This window comes from Ambystoma mexicanum, chromosome 2p, assembly GCF_040938575.1.
Source record: "Ambystoma mexicanum isolate Mex_15411 chromosome 2p, UKY_AmexF1_1, whole genome shotgun sequence".
Classification (NCBI taxonomy): domain Eukaryota; kingdom Metazoa; phylum Chordata; class Amphibia; order Caudata; family Ambystomatidae; genus Ambystoma; species Ambystoma mexicanum.
Window position 1 is genome coordinate 978,519,735 of NC_090923.1, and position 15,991 is coordinate 978,535,725.

The window sequence follows — 15,991 nt, forward strand, 5'->3', positions numbered from 1 at the left end:
TCTATCCTGATATACGAACAATGTTATGGGAAAGTGGTCCATAATCCTGCCCACATAGAAGAGCCATGGTTTTGGCATCATAGCTTAAATTCAACGTCTATAAAAACTCAAACAGCGATGTATAGCATATGGCTGAATATCGAGAAATCTTTGGCGATGAGCATCTAGTCCTATAACAGTTAAATTACGCTAATGCGAATAGGACTAGGCAGACCTAAAGTATATATCATAAGTCCTAAAAGACTGCTTCCTCTTATTAGGTCTATGAATTTTTGACTTTCAATCTAATGAAACTAGCTGAAAGTATATACAGCTCTTTAGACCAGGAAAGGGGAGACACTGATTAGTGTAAATCCTAAGTAATATGACTACACGATGACAAATTAACTAGATACATCATTGTTAACTTGATCATAAGAACAACTTGTCTTGAACTAGAAACATGTCTCCCCTTGTCCCGTTTGATTTTGGCTTGTTTATTTTTGTTTATTTAATATTGTTTGATTTCTTTTTTTTTGATGTTATATATTTGTATTTTATTCTTTAATATACATATGTGTAAAGTTTATATTCTAAACTGTATCACATTATTATTAAACACTCTATCCTGATTCATGCCCACCTTAGATTGGATGTTTCCCCTCCTCCTGTGTGGGTGGCACACTGCAGCAGCTTGCTTCAGGCGGCTGCTCTGCCTCTGCCCTCCCTCTGTTAATGGTGTAGCAGGTCACCACCACTGTTACGATTTATCTGCCCTTACGATCAGCACTTTCCCGTTGCTGCCTCCAGCCTGCTTGGTACAGAAGGGCAGTCAGCCAGGAGCCTGAGGAGCTCTTCTTCAAGTCGCTCCTCCTCGAGTCAATGGAGATGAATGGTTATCAAATTGGGGAAGGTACGTACATTCATCATCCATGCAGGTGCCAGTCAGAGGGGCAAACTGCCCCGGAACACGCAGGGCAGCCTCGCGGGGTGGGGGTTGCTTATGTGTTGTGATGTAGGTTATTTGCATAGCTCTTTTTGTCATCTGTGGCCAAGTCCCAGTGATGACGATTTGGGATGAGTGGCCGACTGTCCACATTACTGAGCTTAGCAAATAGACACTTGGATCTAAATCCTAGCTTCAGTAACTGATCAGCATGGTGTTATTCTGCTCCAATCTCTGCATCTCTCCATGTCTAAAAGTGAAATTATATGGAATCTGATGTGAAGCTGCTGTGCTAATATCCTCCCATCCCTTCTAGGATTCTGTAATTTGGCCTCCACAGCCCCAAGGCCAGGTTGTTATGCATAAGGTATTACATGCTTGAGGGGGTCCTGTGGCCATCTCTCGGATATCAGCTTTTATCCAGCAGGATATATGAGACGGAAAGTAACAGTTCACCTTTTACATTACGTTGGATTTGTAATGACCCAGTCAAAGTGAAAAAATATATACAAAGTTAAAGGAAAAGGGAATGGGGCGCTGAACTCTAACCTGCAGGATACAGTTTCTAAACTCCATCAGGGCCGACTGTCTTTCATCCTTTCAGAGGCAGATAAAATGAGTACAGTTTTTATTTGAGCATTGAAACCCCTGATTACTTAAGAGCCAGGTTAGTTTAAAGTGCCCAAAATAACATGACTCCTAGATTTGAAAAAATCCTTGTCTGAGGAAGAAATGTGGTCGTCACTTTGGGGGAGAGAGCCTGAGGAGAGCATTGGTAGGTCCTCACTTTAGTGGAAAGTATTTCTGACATGGTAGCCCCCTGGAATCCTTGATTCTGCAAGGCATACAGTGGGGGATTTAGGGGGTGCTCCTCCCTCCACTGGTGTACATAAATAAGTGAATAGTTTTAGGCCAGCGGATAGCTCAGGGGCAATGCTTTTGTCTTGGAAGCAAGACAACGGATAGCAACACAGGTTTGAATCCCGGGCTTGCGCTTGGAAACTGGGCACCGGTATTTAGCGCGTTTATAAGATAACAATTATATATAAATCAGGGGTGTGCAGTCCGAGAGGGCAAAAATTCGGAAAGCAACTCAGTATAGTTTTCACACAGCATGCTGTAGGCGCTAAATCATGTCTTTGTCTTCTAATTGTTTGTATAGCGCCTTGTACCACACATAGGCCGGAAACATGATCTCCGTGAGATACCGGGCCACTTGTAAGCCATGGCTCTTCTGATTCACTGTTGTTATTAGCCGGGTTAACTTCCCTCGAGCTTGTGTCTTCAAGACAAAACGCATACAGGTGACAGATGGGCAGCGTCCCCAGATGTAATAAGAAAGCAATAGTATTGGAAATGATGTTGACCCAATGCACAATAAATGTTTTGGTGTGTGAAGGCTTTCATTGAGAATTTTTTCCCTGCCAATAATGTGCGTGTCGAACTGGTGTAGGAGGAGCTTTACAAATTAGAATAAACCGACATTGGTTGCAGTCTTGCCTTAGTCCCTGCCGCTCAATGTTGGTAATCATTTTGAAAAACAAAAAACACTGAAATGCTTACTTCTCTGCGAGTGTCGGCTTTGCAGCATGCATTTTACAGTTCATCTTGGGTGCAGGGCTTGCCATCCACACCCTAGGCATTAACATCTTGTAAATCTCAATCGGCGCCTAGCTAAGGTGATGGCTGACAACAAAAGGAGAGTGATAACCGGCAGGACAAGTATGAACTATTTGTCTGAATGCAATGTGGGAGGGGCCTCCACCTGGCTACCCAGCAAAGAAGTGGATTACATTTTTTAAAGACTTAAATACATCATCATTATACATAGTGTGCTGGTGCGGTATTGCAACCAACTTCAGATCAGATCAACAGAAGCTCTAAATGCCCAGTTTGAGCATTCACTACTGCACAACCTTTGTGATTTGAGCACTTGTTGCAGAGATCTGTGTTTGTGTGCTGGCGTTCATATTTGTGTATATACATACTGTCGATAGGAGCACTTAACTGTGCAACTAAACTCCACACCTGCAATGAAAAGACTAGTTATGTAAACTAACATAGCGTCATTATGATACCGGGAGGATAGCTCAGCGGCAACGTGCATGCCTTGGAAACAAGACGACATGAAGCAGCACAGATTCGATACCCGGGTCCGCACTTAGAAACCTCTGGGTATTACGCCCGTTATAAATATGCAACTAAGACAGTGCCCTCAGGCTGTGTGAGCGCTATGAAAGTGCAAATTTAAAAATAAATTATAGTACTGGTCTACTTGGTGGTGGTTCATGACTTTCCACACACCACTATTCTTTATAGAAAGAGCAGCAAAGAAAGGTAAATGATAGCTGCCATATTTCTCAGGATAACCCAACTACAGGTTTATGCTAAATGTGCAATGGGAGCATTGGCGAGTAGTTTTTATGAAGGGCGAGTACCATTTGCACGATGCTTAAACTTGCGGGCAAGTATGAGGATTTTAGAAACTTATTTTCATTTACTGCAAACACACTTTGTTGGCAGTAAATGGCAAATGGAAGTTTCACTATGCATGCTTGACAGCATTGCACCAAATATGAAGTGCGCTTATGGCGACATGCACCATTTTACAAAAAGCACTGGTAAATATTTTGTCACCAGTCACCTTGGAGTAAGTGCCTTTCTCTTAGATCGAGTATGCAAACTAAGGAACTCGTCCTGCAGGTCTAGTGGGGTTTTTAAGAATGTGCAAGGCCTGATAGTGTACTTGTGCCCTGCTGCATCAGTAGCCTGATCCACAGCGCCTGCCCTGCTCGAGGCGTAGAGCAGATTCAAAGGTCACAAGATGCCCACTGAACAGCCACAGCGACAGCCACGTTTTTGCAATGCAGGGGCAGCATTTGAGCTATCCCCATACCCTATGTACCAAACCTATGATGATCGTGAGTAACCCATGCTGGTGGCAGGGTAAACTCTAAATAAAGCTATGCCTGCAATTAGGCATGGTTCATGGTGCTACTAATGATCATGGCCAAGATCATCCCAATTGATGTAACAAATGTGTTGGCTCCTGTGAGTCAGCTCTGCTCTGGAAGGTGATGTGTATTCTGGTCAGCCGAGTAGAGATCGCCAAATGGCAGGACAGAAACCTTGAGGACTGGGCATCGTCTTTGATCGCTTTGTGAGGGCAGGTAATGCCCTCCACCAGAGGCAACTGCCCTGGGCCCAGGCATCAAAGGAGCACACTTATTCAAAAGGAGTAGCCTGAAACCAGTGTGCTTCAGCTCTAAGGGCCTTTGTTCTTAGTGGGAAGGGAAGGGGGTGGGATTAGAGTAGGCAGGAAACCTTGTCAACGGAAAGAGACTTCCACCATCTTGTTTCTCTTTGTCTCATTCCTTCCCCCCCCCCCCCTTCCTCTGGAACAAAGCACTTTGGGTGTGACATAAGGGCAAGATCATCTCCATTCAAGAACAGCGATTGGACCACTAAGGCTAGCTTTAGTGCGCTCGCTTGGGGATGTTTGCCTTTAAAAGGAGTCACCCACCCCTATCTTTAGATTCTTTCAAATCCTTTCAAGACATAAAGATTCACCTGAGAACTACTCACTGGACTAACTTTGGATAAGTTGTGCTTTCCAAAGCCCCCTGCCTGAGGTGAAGGAGCAATCCAACGGGGAAGTAAGGTCTGCACCCTTCCCACTCCTAGGGCACATTGAGAGTGACCTTTGCTGTGGACCAAGGCCGACCACTCTTCACAGACCCTGAATGGAACCATCCTGTCCTCGAGTCCCCCTGAGCAGGCTTCACAGCAGTTGGAGGGTCAGACCAGCTGAAGCTCTGTTCTAACAAACCGGTCCCCCTGGGTTTTTTTTCACCCTGAAAAAGAGAGAAGGCGCTGGCTTTTGCACCCCCTCCACCTAGTCTAACTATTGCTTGCATTTGGAGCTAGCTTGATGCTGCCTCGTGCCCCAGCTAAACCATTCACCTGCTAGGCCCGAATCGACTGCTCGACGATGGGACCCGATCCAAATCACTGTTGAGTGTCACACTGACTTTGACCAGGGGTTGCAACTATGGCTCGGCCCAGCTAGCCGTTGAACGGCCACCTCATCGACCTGCACATCAACACCCCCAAAGTCACCACTTCGACCATTGCCCGCTGTCTCAAACCGCTCGAGCGTCACTCATTGACCCCGTCAGCGACTAAAGCCTGACTCAGCCTGGCTCGACTACAAAGCAATCCTGGGACCGCTCTGGTCTGCATCATTCAGAGCACCCCTTCTGCTGCACAGAGCAACCACATGCGCACCTTCACGACACCTACCAAGAACTGAATCCAGGTACTGTTGACCCTGAACTGCCCCCTTGGTCCGCTTGGGCCCTAGAAACTAGTTAGGTCACGATTACACCTTTTTTTAACATCAATATATCTTTTTTGTGGCTATTAATTCTCCTATCCCCCTTGGGACAATGCTCAGAGTGCTGGATTCTTCTTACATCTTCTCTGGGCTTCCTTCAGGGTGGGATTTTGTACATTATTTTCGATTCGTTCTAATGCAGGTGGTGTGTTTTGAAGTATATATATCTTACTCTTACATCCTGTCCCCTTTCCTCCATACTGCATGGGCGTCCCTTCCAAGGGACATGAGAGGGAACCTTTTTCAACAGAAAAACCTTCCACTTTAAATTTAAAGGCGTTCAGGGGTGCGTCTCTGGGAGCATGTGCTGCCCTGACTCCGCCCTCCGGTGCCACACTTCCGTGCCCTTTTCTGCATCGACAGGAACGTGCCAAATTCACCAGCGTTCCTGGGTTTGGCTTCAGCCATGTAATTCCACTTGCAGATACTTCCTCTCTTCTGTCTTTTTTGTCTTTTTATCATTCAGGTACTCGGTCCTCAAGCGTCTCACTCCTCCCTGGTGCATGTCGACTTCTACAGGGTTCAGCAGGTGTCCATCATGCGATGGGCTCTTTCCAACGAAAGACCCCCACACCCTCAGCCTACGTTACCTTGGCCCAGACCCCGATTGGCAAGCTTGTACCGCGTGCGACACACTCTCCTCGAGGTCTCTGAAGAACAGGCTAGGCAGGTGGAAGGAGCTCTTCCAGAGATTGCCTCCAAAGGACCTAAAGGACTTTGTTTATCATTGATCCAAGCCCAAGGTAGGGCCGCTCTTTTCCAGCGCCCCTCCAAGGGAAACTCCTTCCCAAGGACTCACCCGCATGGGAGGCACCGCTCAGGTCCTCATACCAGCGCGAGTACTGAGGCTATATCAGCTACCGTCCGACAGACCGAGGGGTCAGTAGATCCTCCCGGTAACAGTGCTGAGGCACCGGAAGGTTCTTTTACCGGTGCTTCACCCGAGGGGCCACTCCCTACTACCGCCAACATGTCCGAGGGGGTGCCTATACACAGTTCTACCAGCAGATCTGCTGAGGGCGAAGCACCTACCAGGCTTCGGCCTGGGGAACAGGGTAGGCCCCATGATCACACACTCAAGAGTCCTGGATGCGACGGGGCCCAGTGTGCCGAGCAATATGATGCAGGCACGTGGAAGGCAGCTCGACAAAATGGCCGCCATGACGGACATTTCTGCCATCCGCCCGATACCGCACCATGACAGGGAGCAGGTGGAGGAACGTGTGTCAAGGTGGGACTTGTGTCAACCAGGTACGTGGCCTACAGCCTACCCTTCCATATTGGCAGGGTACGCAATGACTCCAGCAGCAGCCCGCTACTCTGTCAGTATCGCCTACCAACCCTCTGGCCTGTGAGGACAGATTCTTTGAAAGGTTTCTCGGGCTCATGAAATCTCCTCGGATGGGGGTCATCCTCAGGGACACCATCAGGGACGTGCTCCCGCCAATGACTCTGTCGCTGCAGGCCCCAGTTCAGGCACCCCGTCCCCTGTGCAACCTCTACTGCCCACCTCAGTCCCACCGATTGTACAGGCGGTTCCGTACCAGTCTCGGCTGCAGCCTCTGGCTCCGGTCTCCACAACCCAGCCTTCGGCTTCGAGCACCCCTCCACCGGTGCCGGACCAACCAGATCCACAGGTGGACACAGATGAGGAGGAGGACCCTGACACACAGTCGTCAGCCAAGACCTTCCATGAACCTCTTGCGGGTCTGGCAGAGTACTTGGTCCTTCCTCACCCGAGGTCGAGCAACCATCAGAGGGAGTCCTCGCCGAAGTCCTCGCGCTCTGATCCGCAGCGAGAACAAGAATTCTGATGCAGAAGGACGTAGTCACAAGCAGGGGGGTACCAGGTACCCACCACTGTGCAGACTGGCAGTCAGCATGTGGGAATGGGCCTGGGAGAAAGACATCTCTCTCACGGTCGTCCACCTTCCGGGGGATTCCAACCTGGAGGTGGACAGTCTCAGCAGGCTTGGAGTGGACATTTACGAGTGGCAGCTAAACAACCTCTTACTACAGAGATCTTCAGCAGATGGGGACACACCCAAGTGGACCTCTTTGCCTCCTGGCACAAAAGGAAGTGCCGACAGAGTGCCTCCTGGCAGGGGCAGGGCCCCGGCTCCCTGGCAACGCATTTCAGATTCAGTGGAACGGCATGACAGCATAGGTCTTCCCGCCCATTCTGCTGATACACAGGGTGATATGCAAGATCAAGGAGTCTCAACAACTCAAAATCATTCTGATAGTTCCATGTTGGCTAGCCAGGCCATGCTTCTCAGAGCTGCCCAGCCTCTCGGAGAGACCTCCCATTTGCCTTCCGATGGGCCCAGCACATCTTCTGGCACAGCAGGGGGGCAGGGTCATTCACCCGCACCACAGAAACTAGCCCTCACAGTGTGGTTCCTGATCAGGTCACACTAGGACACCTCAGCCTGTCCCAGGCTAATCTAGAGATCATAGAGGGCGCTAGGAGCAAAGCTACCAGGGCCCAGTATAAGAGCAAGTGGACCAGGATCTGCCACTGGGCAGACGCTAAGGATTTCATACCACTTGCAAGTACGTTGGACGATGTGCTCTCCTTCTCGGCACACCTCGCCCACTGGGGCGTGCAGGTAGATACTTGCCACACTTACTTGGCAGCCATTGGGGCCTACAGAAACTCAGAGGAAGAGGTCTTCTCCTCTTCCAACCCCTTTGTCAAGAAGCATCTGATGGGTCTCGCCAGACTCTACCCGCCCATTAAGAGGCCACACCCCAGTTAATATAGTGTTGGGTGCCCTGGCGCACAAACCATTTGAGCCGATGGCATCCACGGACATCAGGCTGGTCACCATTAAGATAGCCTTGCTAGCCGGCCTCACCTTGGCTCGCAGGATAAGCGAAATCCAGGCGCTGGTTGCCTCAGAGCCCTACACTAGGTTTCACAAAGATAAAGTAGTCCTGTGGACGCACCCAGCATTCCTACCTAAGGTGCCTTCCGCATTCCATCTCAACAAAGTAATAGTGCTGCCTATGTTTTTGGCTGAGACCAAAGACAATGCACAGAGTTCTTCACTGCCTGGATGTCAGGCATGCCCTGAAATTCTACTTGGACAGGACCAACGGCTTCTGCAAGTCAGACGCACTTTTCGGCACCTTTGGCAGATCTAGATTGGGATATCAGGCCTCCATAGCCCATTGGTTGGTCTCGGCCATCAAGGAAGCTTACGAGGGACAGCATAAGCCACTTCCAGCCAACATGCACGACCACGCGGTCAGAGCGAAGGCAGCGGCCATCGCATTCCAGTGGCATGTCCCCTGGCAAGTCAAAAGCAGGGCGGCCACATGGGCCACCCCTTTGGCTTTCTGCAAGCACTACTGTTTGGATGCCAACACTAGATCAGACACGGCTTTCGGACATGCGGTTCTTAGAAACCTGTTTGCTTAAGGAGGGTCTCCTCTCCACCCTGAGGCTACACTCAGTGGTAATCGCCTATGCAGTATGGAGGAAAGGGGACGGGATGTAAGAGTAATTATAAGTTACTCACCACAGTGACTAACTTAGTCATTTAGTCCTCTTTCCTCCATACGTCCCACCATCCTCCCCTGTAATAAAACTGGTGTCATTGGGGAATGAGGTGTGTCGCTGCAGGGCGGAGTCAGGGCAGCGCATGTTCCCAGGGCCACACCTGCACACGCCTCTAAATTTAAAGGGGAAGAAGGTTTTTTTCTGGTGAAAACTGTTCTCTCTCCTGTCCCTTAGAAGGGAAGCTCATGTAGTATGGAGGAAAGGGGACTAAGGACTAAGTCACTACTGTGAATAACTTATAATATATTTATAGACCCACCCTTGATTGTACATTCCCTTTATTTTGGAGTGTGATCCTGTGTTGTTTGGGTCACTAATGGTTCACGTTCACACCCTTCTTCTCTTAAGAGCAAAGCCGGGGGTATATCTCTTAACTGTCCCTGTTCTACCTTTATGAGTGAAGCCAGATTTAATTATTTAGCTCCGTTAAGCATTGAGCCTGGAATGGTTCAGGGGATAGAATTTTTGGACATAATGATTTTGCAATATGCAAACCTAGATGAATATATATATATATACATAATCTTGGCAGTGTTTCGGGCACATCAGCCTTGGGCAATAGGAAGCATATACTGACTGGGTGTTTCTCTTTTAATTCTTTCTATGGTTGCTTGAAGTTGTTTGTCTGCTCTGTGGGCATGAACTGCAATGTGAATTTTGATATTTGTTACATGCTTTTTTGTTTTCTTTTCTGCCTAGTTGTGTAATGTTTTTTTTAAAGGGCATGTACTTTGGACACGATTCTACAGAAAACAAATGGTCAGGTTTTACTGTTTTTCATTTTAGTGAATAAATAATTGCTTAAAAATAATGTTCCTTTATTTTCTTTAAAATGAACATATCCGAAAAACCAAGTGAAAATGTCTTCAATATAGCACCCTCTTGGGGACACAGGTCACAGAGATGTGTAATGTTTATATTTTATTAACAACTAGATAATCCATTTAAAGCCTAAATGAATTTCTGATGAATTTGACTTGAGATATGGAATCCCTTAATTTGCGCATTGGGAGGGGGCATGGGCTTCAGTTGGAGTGGGAGGATGGCAATGGTTTCAGGGGATCGGGGGCAAGGCTGTCTGAGCCCCGGGCCACAGAAATTGTTAAGACATCCCTCTGCACTGTATCCAAGCAATGGCTTCTGAAAGGAAGCCTAGGGCTTGAAATGGTGTGCCCTGGTGACAGGTAGTTTGTTACCAAAACCTTTTTGGCTACTTCAAGGTCTAACTATTTAATAAATAATCTTTGGGTGGGTCCAAGCAAAGCTATCTAAGTGAATAAGTGGCCACAGAGGCAGATGAGAAAGCATGACTTGTAGCATAATTGCTGACACTCTTTTTTGCCACAATTTTACCACAGCACCTTAGGTAGACATCTACAGACCTTGCACTGCGCATTTGTATTCTAGATAAACCAACAACAAACCGGACACTAAGTAATCACCCACACCTTCACGGTTATGCTCTTACTCTTATGTCCTGTACCCTTTCCTCCATACTGTATGAGCATCCCTTCCTAGGGACTAGAGACGTAACCTTTTTCACCAGAAATCCCTTCTTCCCCTTTAAATTTAGAGGTGCATGAGGGTGCGGCCCTGGGAGCATGCGCTACCCTGACTCCACCCATTGGAGCCACTGCTCAGTCCCCTTTTCTGTGTCGACCGGAACAGGCCGATTTCACCAGCGCTCCTGGGTTCGGCCTTGCCATGTAATTCCACGCGCTCTTCCCTGAATTCTTCTCTTATCTTTTTGTCTTTGTCATCTAGGTACTTGGTCTTGCGGCGTGACGCTCCTCCCCAGCGCATGTTGACTTCAGCGGGTTTCAGCAGGTACCCAGCCTGCGAGGGACTCTTTCCCACATCTGACCCCCACGCTTTTTGCCTCTGCTGCCTTGGCCATGAGCACAGCTGGGAAGGTTGCACCGCGTGCGACTGACTCCACTCGCACTGAACAGGCAAGCTAGGCGGAGAGAACGCTTCGAAGCGTCGCCTCCAGAGGACTTGAAGAAGTTTGTCCAGCAGAGATCGTGGCCCAAGGGAGGGCTGTTATTTTCCATCAAACCCTGTAAGGGGGACTCCTTCCCGAGGAAATGCCCAAGCAGGAGGAACCTCTCCAGTTCTGTTACCAGCACAGGCACCGAGGCTAACCTAGCTACTGGCCTTACGGTCGAGGGGTCTTCGGACCCTATTGGTATTAGGGCTGAGGGACCATAAAGGTTCTTCTACCGGGTCTAAACCCGAGGGGCTGCGCCCTAGTACCGGCTCCACATCCGAGGGGGAGCCTGCACGCAGCACTACTGGTGACAATGCTGAGGGCGAAACACCTTCCAGGGCTAGACCTGAGGTGCAGGATAGGCCTCATGTTCCAACACCAAGAGTCTTGGGCAAGGTCTTGTCCGGAGGTCCATGCACCACAACGCTGGCACGTGACACGCAGCCCGACAAAAGGGCTGCCGCGCCAGACAACATGGCCGCTCATCCGATGACACTCCTAGGACCAGAGCAGGCGGGTGAACGAGTTTCAACATGGGACTGTTGTCAACCACCGCAGCCCACGATGCCCAGCACCCCTCATCCCGCAGTCGACCAGCCGGACACCCAGGCAGATACAGATGAGGAGGAGGACACTGACACGCCATCTTCAGCAAAGGCCTTTCACGACAGGCTTGCAGGTTTGGCAGAGTATCTAGGCCTTCCTCATACCGAGGTAGAGCAGCCTCAGGGGGTGTTCTTGGTAGAGGTCCTCGTCCTAAGAACCCTACCAAGACTGGTGTCCCAATGCAGAAGGATGTTGTCGCTCTGGCCAAGAAGGGTTGGCTCAAGCCACACTCGGCCCAGCCTGTCAATCGGCACCTCGATGGCAAGTATAGACAGATGGAGGGGGATACACTCTTGCTATCAACGCACCCCCAGCCGTACTCGTCAGTGATCACTGAGGCGTCACTGTACTCGAAGCCTCAGTCGTCCTTGGCCACCTCGTCCTCGGTGCTGCTAGGCAAGGAGGAGAAGATCTTGGAGGCGTACGGGAAAAAGCTGTACTCCAGCTCCTCCCTGCACCTGCGTCAAGCCAACGCGGATGCCATGATTGCAGAGGTTGTGGCGGGAAATATCAGACTTCCTTCTGGAGCTCCCGGCGCACAGCCAGGCACGCTTTAAGGCAGATCTAGGACAAGCCAAGCTGGTAGCGCAAGACATCATGGTGTCCACAGTGACCCACATCGACACCTCTTGCCGTGCCATCTGTATCGCCACGGACATGAGAAGGACAGCCTGGCTTCGGGCTACAAAGTTCAACCCCGATGTCCAGGATCGCATATTGGACCTTCCTTTCGAGGGAAGTGACCTCTTCCACTCTACCACCGATGAGGAATTGGATAAGAAGAATAGCTCGCAAACCACAAAGTCGTTTATCTATTCTTACAAAGGCCACGCCCAAGGCGTTACACCCAGTCGCATCAACGCTGTGATAAGGGGCGTGCTTTTGGAAGGTTGCGGGGATTGCAGGAACGCAGGTCGAGATGACCTGACCGCTCACCGAGTCAGCACTGGCGCAAGCAACAAAAAGTGGGTGGGGGCAAGGGCTTCTTCCTGTCCCCCTCCTCAGCAGCAGCCTCAGAGAGCAAAAAGGCATGACGCATCCCTCCAGGTCCACGTGTCTCCAGTGGGGGGCAGGCTAGTGCCTCACGTGCATTTTTGCCACCAGAACTTCGCAGATCCTTGAATCCTCTCAGTACTATCCACGGGTTACCTCCTACCTATACCTCCCTCTCGCTCCCCTCTACTCCCACAGATTGGGACGGCAACTCTGTTGGGGGAGATCCGGTCGCTCATCAAGTGTCAGGCAGTGGAAGAAGTACCAGCCTCCCAGAGAGGATCAGGCTTCTATTTCAAGATTTTCACCATACAAAAAAAGAACCAGGATGGCCTGAGATTTGTGTTGAACCTCTCCACCCTCAACCTCTCCCTCCCTCTAAAACAATTCAAGATGCTTACGCCAGCACCCATTGCAGAGACACTAGACAAGGGAGATTGGATGTCCTACCTGGATCTGAAGGACGCCTACCTACACGCCCCGATTTGGCAGCCCCATCACTCCAGTATCATAAGCTGTCATTTCCAGTACAAGGTGCTACCCTTTGGCCTCAACTCAGCCCCCATTGTGTTTACCAGACTTATGAATGCAGTGGCAGCCCACCTCAGGGCCCAGGGCCACCATGTCTACCTGGAACCTGGTTGTCCACACTTCCTCCGTGCTTATGAGCACACTCCACAACCTGGGATTTACCATCAACCTCAAGCAGTCTCAGCTGCAGCCCATGCAGAGCCTCACCTTCCTGGCCTTCATCTGGGATACAGGCTCCGAGAAGGACAAGATTACGGCAATCAAGAGGGCCACTACGCACTTCCTTACCAGACCAGTGACATCCGCTTGGTGGTACCAGCACTTACTGGGTAACATGGCAGCGGTCCTCTTGGCCGTGCCACACACGAGGCTCCGAATGAGGAGAGTTTAACTGCACTTCACAGCCTCATGGAATCAAGGGAAGGGCTCCATAGCGCAGCGGGTCAGGATACCGCCTTTTCTCCACTTGTACCTCACATGTTGGTCCAAGGACTGAAATCTGCGGATGGGCAGGCCATTCCGGCAGCCTTCTCCGCAGGTCACCATTACTACGGACTCCTCCCTAGAGGGTTGAGGAGCAACTCTGGACAGCCACAGTGTCCATGGAGTCTGGACCCAGCAGGAGCAGGAGTTGCATATCAACTGGCTGGAGCTCAGAGCCATTCGGCTAGCCCTCGGGGCCTTCCTCCCGCTCATCGAGGGCAGGACCATCCTGATCCAGATCGACATCTCCACCAGCATGTTCTAGGTCAACAAGTAGAGGGGTACCAGGTCCCCTCCACTGTGGAACCTAGTGGTCAGCATGTGGGAATGGGCCCTGGATAACATCATCTACCTCAGGGCTGTCGACTGCCCGGGGAGGCCAACTTGGAAGCGGACAGACTCAGCAGGCTGGGAGCAGACAATTACGAGTGGCAATTGAACAACCAGTTGCTGCAGGTGGTTTTCAACACATGGGGTCATCCTCGGGTGGATCTATTTGCCTCCTGGAGGAACAGGAAGTGCCATCAGTTAGCGTCTTGGCAGGGACTAGGCCCCAGCTCGCTGGGCAACGCCATGCAGATTCAATGGGAGGGCATGACAGCCCATGCGTTTCCACCCACAACCCAGATCCTCAGGCTACTCTGAAAGATAAAGGAAGCTTGGCACCTCAGCATCATAGTGATAGTGCCTTGGTGGCCGGTAAGACCGTGGTTCTCCGAATTGCTCAGCCTCTCGGACAGACCATCCATTCACCTTCCGCTGGGCCCAGTGCCTCTCATGTCCCAGTAGGGGGCCGGGGTCTCCACCCCGCTCCTCAGAAGCTAGCCCTTGCAGCAAGGTTCCTGAGCAGATCACCCTCAAGCACCTGAATCTATTTTAGGCTAACCTGGAGATCTAGGGCACTAGGAGCAAGGCCACTAGGAGCCAAAACAGGCGCAAATGGAGCAGGTTCTGTCACTGGCCAGATTCTAAGGAGATCAACCCCCTGACGTTCACACTGGACGATGTGCTCTCTTTCTCGGCACACCTTACCCACTCAGGCATACAGTTGGACACATGTCGCACCTATCTCGCAGCCATAGGGGCCTACAAAAATTCGGAGATCTTCTTTTCCAACCCGATAGTCAAGAAACATCGGGCAGGCTTGTCCAGGCTTTACCCGCCCTTCAAGAAGCCACATCCTGTGTGGGACCTCAATGTGGTGTTGGGGGCCTTGGCGCACAAACCCTTCGAGCCAATGGCGTCTGCGGACATCAGGCTGTTCACCATCAAGACAGCTCTGCTAGTAGGTCTCACCTCCGCTCGCAGAGTCAGCGAGATCCAGGCTCTGGTTGCTGCAAAACCCTGTATCACTTTCCACAGGGATGAGGTGCTCCTGCGGACTCACCCGGCGTTCCTACCTAATGTAACCTCCGCGTTCCATGTAAACAAGGAAATAGTCCTACCTACATTCTTCGCTGACCCCAAGGACGAGGCTCAGAGAGTCTTGCACTGTCTGGATGTCAGACACACTATGAAATTCTATCTGGATAGGACCAAGGGCTTCCGCAAGTCGGATGCAGGTTTGTCACCTTTGGGGGCTCCAGACTCTTATCAGGCATCCAAGGCTTCCATAGCAAGGTGGATAGTTGCGGCCATCAAAGAGGTCTACTAGGGGCAGCACAGGCCGCTGCCAGCCAACATGCATGCCCATGCTGTCAGGGCCAAGGCCACGGCCATTGCATTCCAATAGCAGGTTCCATGGCAGGTCATAAGCAGGACAGCTGCCTGGGCCACCCCGTCAGCTGTCTGCAAGCACTACTGTTTGGACGCCGGATCTAAGTCAGATGCGGCCTTCGGACAGGTGGTTCTAAGGAACTTGTTTGCTTAAGAACGGTCTCCTCTCCACCCTGGGGTTACATGCAGTTATAAACGCCCACACTGTATGGAGGAAAGGGGACGGGATGTAAGAGTTATTACAAGTTACTCACCGTAGTGACTAACATACTTTTAGTACTTCGTGCCCTTTCCTCCATACGTTCAACCATCCTCCCACCTATTAATACTGGTGTCATTAGGCAATGATAAATATTGTCAACGCGTCAATGGGGACTGAGGAGTGGCGCTGCTGGGCAGAGTCAGGGTAACGCATGCTCCCAGGCCTGCACCCCTCTAAATTTAAAGGGGAAGTAGGTTTTTCTGGTGAAAAAGGTTCCGTCTCCCGTCCCTAGGAAGGGACGCCCACACAGTATGGAGGAAAGGGGACTAAGGACTAAGAGTAAGTGTATGTTAGTCACTACATTGAGTAACTTGTAATTTCTCTTACCTGATGAATGGGGTCCCACTGCTAAGGAGGCTTACTGTAAACACGAGGTCCTAGTCATGACAGTTCACTGTCAATGGCACTGAGGCCTCTGCTGGCTTCAGGTTGACACAGTTGCATATGAAAGGTTGTTGGGGGTTTCCTGTCTCCCTTGTTAACCTCTGCAGCCATGCCTCATATGGACCTGTTTGAAGTAC